Raw genomic sequence first — 15054 nt, 5'->3', positions numbered from 1 at the left:
CGGTGGCGGTCGGCCGGGAAGGGGGAGAGAGAGGGGAGGAGGATGGAGACACTCACCGGCGGCGGCAAACGCGCGGGTGGGTCGGCGAGATCGAGGCGGAGGTGGCAACGCGGGTAGGAGCGGAAGATCGGCAACGGCGGCGGAGATCGACGAACGACGGAGAGGCGACGGGCGCTGCGGCGACCGGGCGGAGAGGGAACGCGCGGCGCTGGGGATGTCCACCGGCGACGACGGGGCGGCAATCTGACGGCGACGGCGGCGCGGAGGCGGTGACGCAGCTGGACGGCGATGACCGGCGGCTGGCGGCGAGATTGAACGGTGGCGGCGAACGGCGACACTGCAGCGGCGACTCGAGCGAAGAGGGAAAGTGGGCGACGGTGTGCGGCGACTCGGGATTTATAGGGTGGCGGCGCCGGCTAGGGCGGGCGGAGGTCTGAGACCGAGTCGGGCACGACGCGGTCTCGGTGGCGGCGGTTGCGGCGGCGGCGCGGAGTCGGACTCGGCGCGGCGTGGCGCGGGCGCGGGCGCTGACGGGGAGACGGTCACTGACAGGTCGGCCCCACCTGTCAGTGGCGCGAGGGAGGAGGGAGGCGACGCGGACTGTCACGCCCGGAGTTTCATCCAAAGCCTAAAATTGTAAAAGAAATTCGTAAATAACAATTGGCTTAATTAACTCAGGAAAAATCCCTCTAAAAGGAAGTAATTTAACTAAATCAGGGTTCCAAATCAATTAACTGGATTTAAATTCAAATTGCAGAAGTATAAAATTTGGCCAAACAAATTAATTTAAAATTCGGCAAAAGTGGGGTTTTCCTTTTTCCCTCCTTTTTCCTTTCTTTTTCCCTTCCTTCTCAAATTGGGCCGAAGTCCAATTTTCCTCCCTCTTTCTTTTTCCTTTTTCTTTTTCTTTTTCTCCTTCCCGGGCCGGCCCAGCCGAGCCGGCCCACTTCCTCTCGGCCGGCCCAGCCGACCGGCTCTGGCCTCCTCCGCCGCGCGCGCCTCCGCCTGGACTGCCGCCCGGCCCAACTCGCCAGCTCGCCCGCTCGCTCGCTCGCCCGCGCTTGCGGCGAAGTCCGTCTCGCCTCCCTCCTCCCTTGCGCCACTGACAGGTGGGTCCCACCTGTCAGCGACCAAGCTTCGCCAGCGCCCGCGCCCGCGTCGCGCCGTGCCGGCCGAGTCCGCCTCCGCCCGACTCCTCCGGACGCCACGCCGCCGCTGCAACCACCGCCGCAACCGCCGCCGCGAGTCCGCCGCGTCGTCGACTCGGTCTCCACCGGCCGCTCCGCCCTAGCCGGCGCCGCCACCTATAAAATCCTCGCGCCGCCGCCCCGCCGCCACTTTCCCCCTCTCCGCCGAAGCTTCCCTCCGTCGCCGTCAGCCGCCGATCTCCCCGTCGGCCGTCGGACGTCGCCGCCCACCCGCGTCACCACCTCCGCCTCGGCTTCGCCGACCTTCCGCCGGCCTTCGTCGCCACCGGTGGTCGCCAAGCTTCCTCGCCGCCTCCTCGTCCTCTTCACCGTCGTGCCGACTTCGTCGTCCGCGCGTCGCCGTCCGCGCTCGCGACGTCGCCGCCTCGCTCCGTTCACCACCGTCCGTTCCTCCTCCTCGCCGAGGTGTTGCCGTCGCCGCTGGTGAGCTATCCTCTTCCCCCCTCCCTCCTTTATCTTCCCCTTCGGTAGCCGTCGCCGGCCGTCGCTACCCCCGCGCCGCCGTCGAGGCCGTCTCTCCTCTCCTCTATCGCTGCCACTTGGCCGCTCCGCTCGACTCCGCCGCCGCTCAGCCGCCCTCTCCCTCCTCCGCTCTGCTCCGCCGCCACCCGATCCCGCGCGCCGTCGCTGGGTGTCGTGCGCTGCCGGCGCTCGTCATCGCACCTCCGCCCTTCGTCACCATCGTCGCACGGTCGCCAAGCCCCGCTGCCGGCGTCCGTCACCGTCTTTCCCTCCCGCCGCTCGTCGCCGCTTCGAGCCGCGCCACCCCGTCGCTGTCTCCGCCTCCTCCGCGCCGACTCGTCGTCGCCGTTCTCGTCACCACCTTCGCCATCGCCACCTTCTCAGTCGCTGCCACCCCTCCGCTCACCGTGACCCCTACCTCGCCGTGCGCCGCCGCCCGTCGCCTCGCGCCAGTGCTCGCCGACGCCGTCGTCGCCCTCCGGTCGCCGGTCGATGTCGCCGACGTCGACGCCCTCGCGCCGCCGGTCATCGCCGTCGCCACCTCCCCCTTCTCCTCGGCCCTCGCCGTCTCTGCCGCGCTGGCCGCGCCGCTCGCCGCCAGCCGGCCGCGCCCTCCTCCCCTGTCTGTTTCCCTCTCACTGGCCAGCGGGTCCCACCCGCCAGCCCCTCCCTCTCGGTCGGGCCCGCGTGTCAGCCGCCCACTTCCCCTCTCTCCCTCTGACACGTGGTCCCCACCTATCAGCCGTCAGCCTCCTCTCTCCTCGCTGACGTCAGCAGCCCCATTAATTGCGCAATAATTGATTTAGGACTTTTCTGTTTAGCTAAAAAACCCAGAAAACTTCTAAAATTCATAACTAATTCATCTAGTCTCCGTTTAGGTCCATTCAAGTTTCATTAAATCCAGAAAAATACCAAGAATCCATTAAAAATAGTTTCTTTCTCTGTTTCAGTAGTTTTATAGCCTGTTTTGTTTGTTTTGTCTTGTTTGTCGTAGGTTTTGACCCCGTCACAGCGCCGTTCGTTCTCGAAGTCATCGCCGAAGTTCCTCGTGGGTCTAAGCAAGGCAAGTGGCACCCTTCTTTGATCATATTGAACCTATGATTATAAAATCCCCCGCTTTTACATTCAAACATGCATTGTTTTATGCAAACCTATTTATTGTATTTATCTATTGGGCAATTACCAATATATCCGTTGATTCCCATTTATTATTGTCATCCCAGGGTTAATTTGACTAGAATTAGGGTTAGTCGATGCTTAGCCATGCTTAGTTCAACTAGCTCACCAATTATCGTTTAATTACTGTTACACTTTGATACACCTTTAATGGTTGTAATCATTAATAATCTCCCGATGTGGTTTAATGACAACTAAAATATTGCTTATGGTGGGCTGTGGGTGCATGGTTTTGAGAGTCGTGCCCATGGCAATTAAGGACCGGTTCTCAGGAAACCCTGAAGGTCTTACACGTACTAACCACAAGCCAGAATGGGCAACGGTGAGACTCGTAATCTAGCTTGTCCCTATTCGACGTACCCAGGCAAGGGTAGGCGTGATGGAGTATGGACGGGCAATCGTGGTGTAACGAAAGCTTCTCCTGCTTCCGGATCTACCAAGGCACAAGAGGGGACTGCCCGACTTGGTGTAAAGGAGGGGGTGAAACCTGAAGTGTGGTACGATTGTCTAGGGAGGGTTAGGTGAAAGGTCTTATCATGGTTTCCGTACTGAGGTATCGTGGTGATACGTTGGGGCATGGTAACATGCTTGGCAGCCATGTCTTGTGGGTAAAGTTGTACACCTCTGCAGAGTAAAACTATTCGAATAGCCGTGCCCGCGGTTATTGGGCGAACTGACAGATTCACTGGGATTAGTTGAACCATTAATAACCTGATTAATCTTGGAACTGGTTTGACCCTGCGCAATGTGGTGTAACATTGCCAGTGGTTTGGGTCTGTCGCAACGTGGTTTAACGTTGGACAGAGGGTTGACCCTGTTGCTACGTGGTGTAACGTTCGACAGTGGTCTGGGCCTGTTGCAACGTGGTGTAACGTTGAACAGTGGATGATTATTTTAAATGTTACTTTACTTTTATTTCAGTCTATTTTATCTACTGTTTTGCTAAATTACTGCAGCTTTGTGCAATTTAACCTTAGCCTATCCTTGTTACCCTATTGCATTCATTATTCTCCCTCTATTGGGTGTTACTTGTTGAGTACGGTGGTTTGTACTCAGCCGTGCTTAATTTTCCCCCACCAGAGCAAGTGCCAGAGCCTGAGTCAGAAGGTTGTTCCGAAGGTTGAAGTAAGGTTCAGTCCGCCGTCGAGAATGCCTGTGGTGTGGAGCCGTCTTCGTCAGCTGAAGCTGAAGATTAGATGGTTTAGTTTGTTTTCCTTTTCCGCTGCATTTCGATAGATAATTGTTTTTATTTGTTTTTAAGTCGTGGAACTGTGTATTAATTTGTCATAGTGTGTACTCGGGCTGATGCCTGGACCGAGATTTAATACATGCTATTGTTCAGAAATTTGGTGTAAATTTCTGGGCGTGACAAGTTGGTATCAGAGCCAATCTTGACCGTAGGATGAGCCAAATGGAAACCCTAGGAGCCTTCTTTCATATGCATTAGGTTTTGCAAAATTTGAGTCGTTTGCAAAGAAAAAGAGTCGAGTTTTTTGGTTTTGAAAATTTAGTGAGCATACTTGCTTCTCAAACCTTGATCTCTCTATATGTGTGTCATCCCATCGACGAGCCCATGCCTTCGTCGCAGCAGTCGTCAGCAACTTCAGCCGATCAAGTGTCAAGACCGAAGATTCAGGTTCTGCCAGCAGTGAAGAGTCGGGTCTACGCTACTCCAAGCGTCGCTCTCAAGTTGAAGATGGAGTCGTTGAAGAGTCAAGCGTTGCTTCTTCAGTCGTCGCAGCCGTTTCGAGCCGTAGACGTTACCCTAGCATCGCCTTTTAGTCGTTGCTTTAAATTAATTTGTCGATTAATTTGTTTGGCCAAATTTTATACTTCTGCAATTTGAATTTTATACTTCTGCAATTTGAATTTAAATCCAGTTAGTCGATTTGCGAGCCTCGATTTAAATGAATTAAGTTCTTTTAGGGGGATTCTTCCTGAGTTAATTAAGCCAATTGTTATTTACGGATTTCTTTTTACGATTTTAGGCTTAGGACAAAACTCCGGGCGTGACACCCACCTCATGGAAGCATGCATAAGAACATTTAGTACCACCTTGCTAGTTCTATGAGAGTGAGACCTCCTTAAATAGGAGAGTGCTCTCTAGGCTCTTGAGCAAGAAGGAAATAGAGCAACACACGCGTGCTCGCTCGCCTGGCCTGGCTCGGGCTCAGGCACGGGCCGGGCCGGGCCGGGTGGCGCGCGCGCACGACATGCTCGTGAATGGTCCGCCAAAATTGGCTCCTCGTGCTTGCGCAGATGCGGCTTCCTTTTGCAGTTTTGTTTTGCTGCGTGAAACGGAAATTCCGGTGATCAGTTTTGGAAACTTATCGTATCAGATTCTTTCTTGCGCGAGATAGCGTAGAGTCCAGATAGGTTACGCGTGGCCTATCCGGTTCGGTTATGACGTGGTAGGCGTGCTGATCACACGTCCTATAAATACCGGACCGCTACCTCGTTGCAACGTACGTAAAAAACAATCTAGGGTTTGCCTCTCCTCTCTGCTGCGCCGCCACTGTCGTCTACTCTGTCCCCTTCGCCATCGTGCACCAGCGATCGGGAAAGCAGGTCTCCGGAACCGTCGTCCTCATGAAGTCCTGCACCGGGAGAGGACGAATAAGGTTTTTGGGAAGCGCTCTGTGCGACTGCTTGCTGTTCGTCAACGACGGCTCGTCTTCCCCATCGATCGGTCACGGCTCACCGTCGTCAACATCCTACGCCGTGATTCGTTCGTGTTGTTTCCAATCCTCTTCAAAACAACCTTCGGTCAAGGTCAATTATGTTTAATCTAGTTCTGCATCTATTTAATCTATTCGTGTGTAGCTATTTCACATACATGTTTAGATTAGATCTACACATGTTGGTTGATCTATGTGTTGCCATGCTTTCGCTTTACAATGTCATGATTTATTTACACGATAGATTAAATCATTATGTTCTTATACTTTCAACAATCCAAAAACCTTATTATACGCACTCTGATTTTTCGATGGCTGGTTTTGCCGATGCACTGAGGCCGGATAGATTCACCGGTGTGCACTTTAAGAGATGGCAGATCAGGGTCACTCTGTGGCTGACGGCTATGAAGTGCTTCTGGGGTAGTACTGGTAAACCTTAAGGGGTTCTGACTGCTGAACAGCAGAATGAATTCGAGGAAGCCACTACTATGTTTGTAGGAGGCATTCTTAGCGTTCTTGGTGATCGTCTTGTAGAGTCATATATGCATATGACTGATGCTAAGGAGTTGTGGGATGCACTAAATACCAAATTCGGTGCCACTGATGCTAGCAATGAGTTGTATATCATGGAGCAATTTCATGATATTAGGATGGTTGAAAACCGTTCTGTGGTCGAACATGCTCATGATATACAAACCATCGCTAAGGAACTCGAACTCCAAAAGTGCGCCTTACCTGACAAGTTTGTGGCCGCGTGCATTATTGCGAAGCTTCCTCCTACTTGGAGAAATTTTGGCACTGCACTAAAACACAAGAGACAGAAATATTCCGTTGAGGGTTTGATTTCGTCTCTTGATGTTGAAGAGAAGGCTCGGGCTAAGGATACTGCGTCTAAAGGCGATAGGGGACAGTCAAGTGCTAATGTGGTGCACAAGAACAACGGGAAATTCAAAGCCAAGCAGAACACTAACTTCAAGAAGAAGGATAACAATGACAACAAAGAAGAGAGGACTTGCTTCGTGTGTGGCATGCCTGGCCATCTGGCTAGGAAGTGCCCACGACGCAAGGGCATGTAGGCACCTGCTGGACAGACTTCTAACTCTGTCAATGTGACCATTGGCAAGAATGAAGATGGGACAGGGTATGGTAATTTTCCTACTGTTCTTTCAGTCAGTCAATCTACTAATTGGTGAGTTGATACAAGAGCCAATGTACATGTTTGTGCTGATATCTCATTGTTTACCTCTTATTAGGCAACCCGAGATTCCTCCGTCCTAATGGGGAATGGGTCGCATGCTTCTGTTCATGGTGTTGGCATGGTGGATCTGAAGTTTACTTCAGGAAAGATCGTGCAGCTGAAGAACGTGCAGCATGTCCCTACTATCGACAAGAATCTCGTTAGTGGTTCTCGTCTATGTAGAGACGGATTTAAGTTAGTGTTTGAGTCTAATAAAGTAGTCATGTCTAAACATAGATATTTTATTGGTAAAGGCTATGAGTGCGGAGGCCTATTCTGCTTTTCCCTTTCTGATTTTTGCAATAAGTCTATGAACCATATTTGTGGCAGTGTGGATGATGAGGCTAATGTCTGGCACTCACATTTATGTCATATTAATTTTGGTTTGATGTCTCGGCTTTTCAGTATGAGTCTGATTCCTAAATTTTCCATTGTCAAAGGTTCTAAGTGCTATAATTGTGTGCAATCAAAGCAACCTCGTAAGCCCACAAGGCTGCCGAGGAGAGAAACTTGGCGCCATTAGAACTCCTTCATTCTGATCTATGCAAGATGAATGGGGTGTTGACTAAGGGTGGAAAACGATACTTCATGACATTGATTGATGACGCTACTAGATTTTGCTATGTGTATTTGCTAAAAACGAAAGATGAGGCTCTAGACTATTTTAAAATCTATAAGGCAGAAGTTGAGAACCAACTTGACAGAAAGATAAAAAGACTTAGGTCAGATCGTGGTGGAGAGTTTTTCTCAAACGAATTTGACTTATTCTTTGAGGAACGTGGCATAATACATGAGAGGACGCCTCCCTATTCTCCCGAATCCAACGGAGTTGCCGAAAGGAAGAACCGTGCGCTCACTGACTTTGTGAATGTCATGTTAGATACCGCGGGGCTACCTTAGGCATGGTGGGGGGAGGCATTGTTGACCTCGAATCATGTACTTAACAGAATTCCTAATAGAAATAAGGACAAAACACCATACGAGGTATGGATTGGGAGAAAACCATCACTTTCTTACTTGCGTACGTGGGGGTGCTTGCCAAAAGTCAATGTACCAATTCCTAAGAAATGTAAGTTGGGACCCAAGACTGTGAAGTGTGTCTTTCTGGGATATGCTCATCATAGGATTGCTTATAGGTTTTTAATAGTTAAATCTGAGGTACCGGACATGCAGTTGGTACAATTATGGAGTCTCGAGATGCCACTTTCTTTGAGAACATTTTCCCAATGAAAGATGGACATAACACTTCTAGCCAATCTTTTGAGATGGTGCCGAGTTCAGTCACTCCAACTGAACGTTTGGAACCTACACATGAAATTGTTATTGAGGAGGATGCCAGTGAAGCTCCTAGGAGGAACAAGAGATAAAGGACGGCTAAGTCCTTTGGAGATGACTTCACTGTGTATCTCGTGGATGATACTCCCAAGTCAATTTCAGAAGCTTATGCATCCCCAGATACAGACTACTGGAAGGAGGCTGTCCGTAGTGAAATGGACTCTATTATCGCTAACGGGACTTGGGAGGTGACAGAGCGACCCTATGGATGCAAACCCATAGGATGCAAGTGGGTATTCAAGAAGAAGCTTAGGCCTAATGGTACTATTGAAAAGTATAAGGCTCGGCTTGTGGCTAAGGGCTATACTCAGAAAGAAGACGAAGATTTCTTTGACACTTACTCACCTGTTGCACGATTGACCACAATTCGAGTACTACTATCTCTGGCTGCCTCACATGGTCTTCTCGTTCATCAAATGGACGTTAAGACAGCTTTCCTCAATGGAGAGTTGGATGAGGAAATTTACATGAATCAGCCTGATGGATTTGTAGTAAAAGTTCAAGAAGGCAAAGTGTGCAAGTTGCTAAAATCTTTGTATGGTTTGAAACAAGCTCCTAAGCAGTGGCATGAGAAATTTGATATAACACTAACATCTGCAGGCTTCACAGTCAATGAGGCAGATAAGTATGTATACTATCGCCATGGTGGGGGCGATGGAGTTATTTTATGTCTATATGTTGATGACATACTGATCTTTGGGACAAACATTGAGGTGATTAAAGAGGTTAAATCATTTTTGTCTCAAAACTTTGACATGAAGGATTTGGGAGTAGCTGATGTTATTCTAAACATTAAGCTGATTAAGGGTGACGATGGGATTACACTGTCGCAGTCTCATTATGTGGAGAAGATCTTGAATCGCTTTGGCTATATTGATAGCAAACCTTCTCCAACGCCTTATGATCCTAGTATATTGCTTCGCAAGAACAAGAAATAAACTAGGAATCAACTTGAGTATTCTCAAATCATCGGCTCACTCATGTACCTAGCTAGTGCAACTAGGCCTGACATCTCTTTTGCTGTAAGCAAGTTGAGCCGGTTTACCTCTAATCCGGGAGATGATCATTGGCAAGCCCTTGAGTGAGTTATGCGCTATCTAAAAGGTACTATGGACTTGGGACTTTGCTATTTTTGTTATCCCGCGGTGCTAGAGGGATATAGTGATTCAAATTGGATCTCAGATTATGATGAGATCAAAGCCACTAGTGGATATGTCTTCACACTAGGTGGTGGTGCTGTTTCATGGAGGTCTTGCAAACAGACCAACTTGACGAGGTCAACCATGGAAGCAGAGCTTACGGCACTAGACACTGCTACTGTTGAGGCAGAATGGTTGAGAGATCTACTAATGGATCTACCAATTGTTGAAAAACCTGTGTCAGCTATCCTAATGAACTATGACAATCAAACTGTGATTGTTAAGGTAAACAGTTCTAAGGATAATATGAAATCGTCCAGGCATGTGAAGAGACGATTGAAGTCTGTCAGGAAATTGAGAAACTCCCGAGTTATGACATTGGATTACATCCAAACAGCTAGAAACCTGGCAGATCCCTTTACTAAGGGGCTATCACGGAATGTGATAGACACTGCATCGAAGGAGATGGATATGAGACCCATATGAGTTATCTATGGTAGCAACCCAACCTATGTGATCGGAGATTCCGTGAATTAGGACCTGGGAAGAACAAGCCACTAGTTAACTGGAGGAGAATATTCTTAATTAATAAACCCTCTCTAACTGAAGATGCATGTACTCTCTTGCCACAAGGCAGGTTGGCAATGCCTTAATGTGTTCTATTGGCTTTAATTAGCGAAGATACTATCCTGTAGAGAAATCTTGAAAGAACACACCTATATGAGCTTGACTAGTAGTCGTAGTCTATGGAGATTTTGGGTGAATCTTCTAGGAAGCTCATGAATAGACCATGGAGTATGACTTATAGGCTCCACCCGCGGGGTAGGCTACTGGCAGCCTAATACCAGTCAAGGCTCTGAGTGAAACTTATTTGCACCAAACTTGCAATTCAAGGCATAGTCCATTGTTCAAGTTGTGAGTAAGTGTAGCTTAGGGTTCTAGGTGGATGTTCAACCTTAATCGGTCTCCATCGCAATATTGGTATATAAACAGTACATTCGGACAGGCAAATCTCTAAGTCTTTTTAGATTTGGTGGGGGATTGTTTGAATTATTAATTGGGCTAAGGCCCATGTGTAGAATAATTCCTAGAAAAATCACAAAAGCCCACCTCAAGGAAGCATGCATGAGAACATTTAGTACAACCTTGCTAGTTCTATGAGAGTGAGACCTCCTTAAATAGGAGAGTGCTCTCTAGGCTCTTGAGCAAGAAGGAAATAGAGCAACACACGCGCGCTCGCTCGCCTTGCCTCACCTGGCCCGGCTCGGGCTCGGGCACGGGCCAGGCCGGGTGGCGCGCACGCACGACATGCTCGTGAATGGTCCACCAAAATTGGCTCCTCGTGCTTGCGTAGATGCGGCTTCCTTTTGCAGTTTTGTTTTGCTCGTGAAACGGAAATTCTGGTGATCAGCTTTGGAAACTTATCGTATCGGATTCTTTCTTGCGCGAGATAGCGTAGAGTCCAGATAGGTTACGCGTGGCCTATCCGGTTCGGTTACGACGTGGTAGGCGTGCTGATCACACGTCCTATAAATACCGGACCGCTACCTCGTTGCAACGTACGTGAAAAACAATCTAGGGTTTGCCTCTCCTCTGTGCTGCACCGCCACTATCGTCTACTCCGTCCCCTTCGCCGGCGTGCACTAGCGATCGGGAAAGCAGGTCTCCGGAACCGTCGTCCTCGTGAAGTCCTGCACCGAGAGAGAGCGAATAAGTTTTTTGGGAAGCGCTTTGCACGACTGCTTGCTGTACGTCAACGACGGCTCGTCTTCCCCATCGATCGGTCGCGGCTCGCCGTCGTCAACATCCTACGCCGCGAGTTGTTCGTGCTGCTTCCAATCCTCTTCAAAACAACCTTCGGTACAGGTCAATTATGTTTAATCTAGTTCTGCATCTATTTAATCTATTCGTGTGTAGCTATTTCGCATACATGTTTAGATTAGATCTGCACATATTGGTTGATCTATGTGTTGCCATGCTTTCGCTTTACAAAATCATTATGTGCTTATACTTTCAACAGCCATTGGGCCAAATTTTGTTGAAGCTACTGTTCGGAATTCCAAAAAAAAATTCCGAAAAGGTTTCCGAGTTCCGGTTCTGCTGCGTTTTCTGAAGAATTCTAAAAACATTCTAACCGATTTGTTCTGTTGCCGAAAACAGGTCCGAATTCCGAAAAAATTCTGACCCGTTTTAAACCCTAAATACACGTCAACCTTGATATCTTGTTTTCCAATCCCGGTGTCTGCCTACACACGCTCCAGTAGAGAAGGCCTCTGGAATCCTCGCCTCTTTGATCTTGCAATAAGAGGTGTTGAATCATGTTTCCGCTCGCTGATCCGTGTGAACGACTAATTTGACTATATCCTCATCACCGTAGTTGCTGACAATAAGAGGTATGTGTATATGTCACATACCTTCGCTCTTTGGAGGTTGACACGGCCATGGCGACGACGGTGGCGAGATCGGCGATGACGGTGGCAGTCGGCAGCAGCGGGACTTTCCCTCACTTCAGCGCTGGACCCGGATCGATGGGTTTCTTGGGTTTTGTGGGGAGAGCGTGTGCGCTGTGAGGACTCATCAGTCTTTTCACGTCGTCACCTCCTCTTCTTATATATGTGCTACGTACATGAGAGGGGCCCACAGCCATTACTGCTGGCGCCTCCGATCAAGACGCGTAGAAGCGGAGTCGGGATCGGTCTCCGATTCCTCCTTGAAGATCGTAACTAACAGTAAGGTCTTGTGAAAAATATTGGATGGGAGAGAAATCTATGATCTGTTATATTCTGTTGTATATTGCACTGACCCTCGTGGGTATATTTATAGGGTACATAGGAGATAAAAACTTGGAGTACAAGATAAATATTCTATCGTATCTCTCTAGGATTTTATCTTTATCTCTAGAATTTCTGTTGGACTCTATTATCTCTAACCGTATGTATCTATACCTCTAACATTCCCTCTCGGTCGTAACGAGAGCAAAGCGAACGATTGCGACTGGATTTGAAATCATGTGTTTCACCATCTTTTCTTCTGTGTTTCTCCATCATCAATTGCATCTCTGATGGATAGTCCTCCACCTCGGTGACTGCGTCCCCTTATGTGTCGTCTCGGTCCTCCACCTTGGTGACTGTGTCCTCTTCTGTGTCGTCCCTTGTCTCTCTCATCTTTCCCTCCCGCAGTCATAGCGGGAGTGTCATGGACGATAACGATGACATGGACGCTTTTGACTGGAGTTGTCGAGGACGATTTGTTGTAATTTCTATCGAGGTAGCCGATCCTGTGGTAGTTGTGGTTGTTGTAGATATGGTAGTTGATGTAGCCGCATATAGCCGAATGCGAAAAAAATTGAAGACGTAGCTGCGATTATAGATAAGGCACCTTGCAGATGTCAGAGGATGACATTGGAAGCGTCTTTGCATATGTCAGAGGATGCTCTTAGGTCATCTTCCAGATGTCAGAGAACGCTGTCGACGTCGGGTCACCAATTTTTGGTTATACTCCGTACGCCGTGTAGGAGGTCATCACCGTAGTGATGCCATGTTTATGCATTCTTTGTCCGTCGTAGATGATGTGGTTGATGCCATCGTCGATGAAGCGTCTTGCAGAGATTTCTGTCAGAGAACGCAAGATGAATGTCCATCATTGTGCACGAAGCGGCGTCATATTGTTTCCATGTTGATGTAGACCATCGGTGATGTATCGATGCATGTTGTTGGCGGACGTGAAGACTTGGTGAAGACGTCGGTTGCTTGATGCAGTGTCTGCTTGTTGGTTGATTGATGTCGCTGCTGCTCCACTTCTGATGCTAGAATTTGAGGATTTTGTAGCCAGAAGAAACTAATCTAATCTAATATAATATAATCTATAGATGATATATGGTGGCTGAAAAGAAATTGATCTAATACTAATTATTTGGGAAAATCTAATCTATGAAAAATATGTAGATGCTAGGTAGCTAATTGAAAGAAAATAGATACATGCATTCTGATGTGCAGTAAAACGAATGATGGATGGTGCTTGCTTGTTCTCGCTGGATGGACGCCGTTCTCGCTGTCTTGCCATTGGCATGAACGATCTTGCCGTTGAACGATGGAAGACGTTGAACGATGGCACGGTCACCCCACCGAGCGGAGACTCGGTCTGCCATTGAATTGCTGATCGGTTGGATGGGCTCGTCGCCAGCGAGCTGCCGCCGGCGTGCCAGCGTTGACTCAAAATCGATAACTAGTATCGGGATCTAAGCTCTGATACTATGTAAAAAGTATTAGATGGGAAAGAAACCTATGAAATGTTATGATCTGTTGTATATTGCACTGACCCTCGTGGGTATATTTATATGGTACATAGGAGATAAAAACTTTGAGTACAAGATAAATATTCTATCCTATCTCTTTAGGATTTTATCTTTATCTCTAAAATTTCTATTGAACTATGTTATCTCTAACTGTATGTATCTATATCTCTAACAGGCCTTACATTATTTTTTTTCCTTTGTTAATCACAATTTTTGTCTGATATATATATGTCTAAAGATGACAGCCCCGATGCCATACCATAGTTAAGAAAGGGATATATTTGGCCAAGTGGACAGGGCCAAGTTGCCAACTATACTCAACTGTTCAAGAATGCAACTGTTCATCAGTATGTGTATTGTAAGGGAGAGTGGATTTTAAACCCTCGAGGGGATGTCCTCTCGTTTATTGCGTGCTATCCAAATAGTTATCAAAAAATCTGAAAAAAGTTGTAAAGAAAGATTAATATAAGATATATCACTAAAAACTTGCAAGTTCAAATATGACTTTTACAACACATAACAAAAATAACAAGTATGACTGTGAGTATATGTATGTTATTTTTATTATGGGTTGTAGAAGTCATATTTGAACTTGCATGTTTGTGTAGTGATATATCTTATATTAGTCTATCTTTAATTTTTTTAAAAAAATTATGACTATTTAAATAGCATGCAATATACTGTATTCCGTATATTAGCTTCTTCGTATGATTTCATGTGTGATATAATTTGAACTTAAGCACAAAGAAATTAACAAGACCTAGGTAGTTTAAATTTAAGCCAATGTGTCTCGAAACATGGCCAAGTCAAAAAATAGTTGCTGCCAGCCAAATCATTCTTGAATCTTTTAATCACGTTGGTGAAGTACGGAAGCTAGATTAGTAAGTTGGGTGCGTGGCGTGGGGCCCAAATTAATAGTGGCCTTTTGAATTTTTTTAGTTTTGAACTTGACCGTAGTGGAGTCTTTGTAATTCATTAAGCATCACCGAAATTGCAGTGTGATTGCAGCTTTAGCATCATAAATGGAGTTAATTAAGATCCCAAATTAGCACTAATCACTGAGCTGAACTGAGCTAAAATCTGCACTAATCACCGAGCTGAGCTGAGCTAAAATTAGCACTAATCAGTAATCACTGAGCTGGGCTGATGATTGGCCTCTATGACAAGCTAAATTTCGTCACGATATGTCATTGGGTTAGTTTATGACGTTTTTTATTATAGTCTTAGTGACAATCACCTTATTTTTGTCACTAAGCAGCACTGCCTATATTAAACATCATAAAATAGGTTGCACAGTGACGAATTGATCCAATGTCCTGAGAAATTCGTCATAGAAAATCATATTTGTTGCATATGCAAGTGAGAGACTCCAGAACCCATGCCTCTTTGATCGTCATAGAAAGTTATATTTGTTGCATATGCAAATGAGAGACTCTAGAACCCACGCCTCTTTGATCTTGCAATGAGAGGAGTTGAATCATGTTTTTTAGGAGCACACTGCACAACGTACTGCTCACTGATTCGT

The sequence above is a fragment of the Oryza brachyantha genome, chromosome 8 (assembly GCF_000231095.2).
Source record: "Oryza brachyantha chromosome 8, ObraRS2, whole genome shotgun sequence".
Lineage (NCBI taxonomy): Eukaryota > Viridiplantae > Streptophyta > Magnoliopsida > Poales > Poaceae > Oryza > Oryza brachyantha.
The sequence above is the reverse complement of the archived record's forward strand: the minus strand, read 5'-3'. Positions refer to the sequence as shown.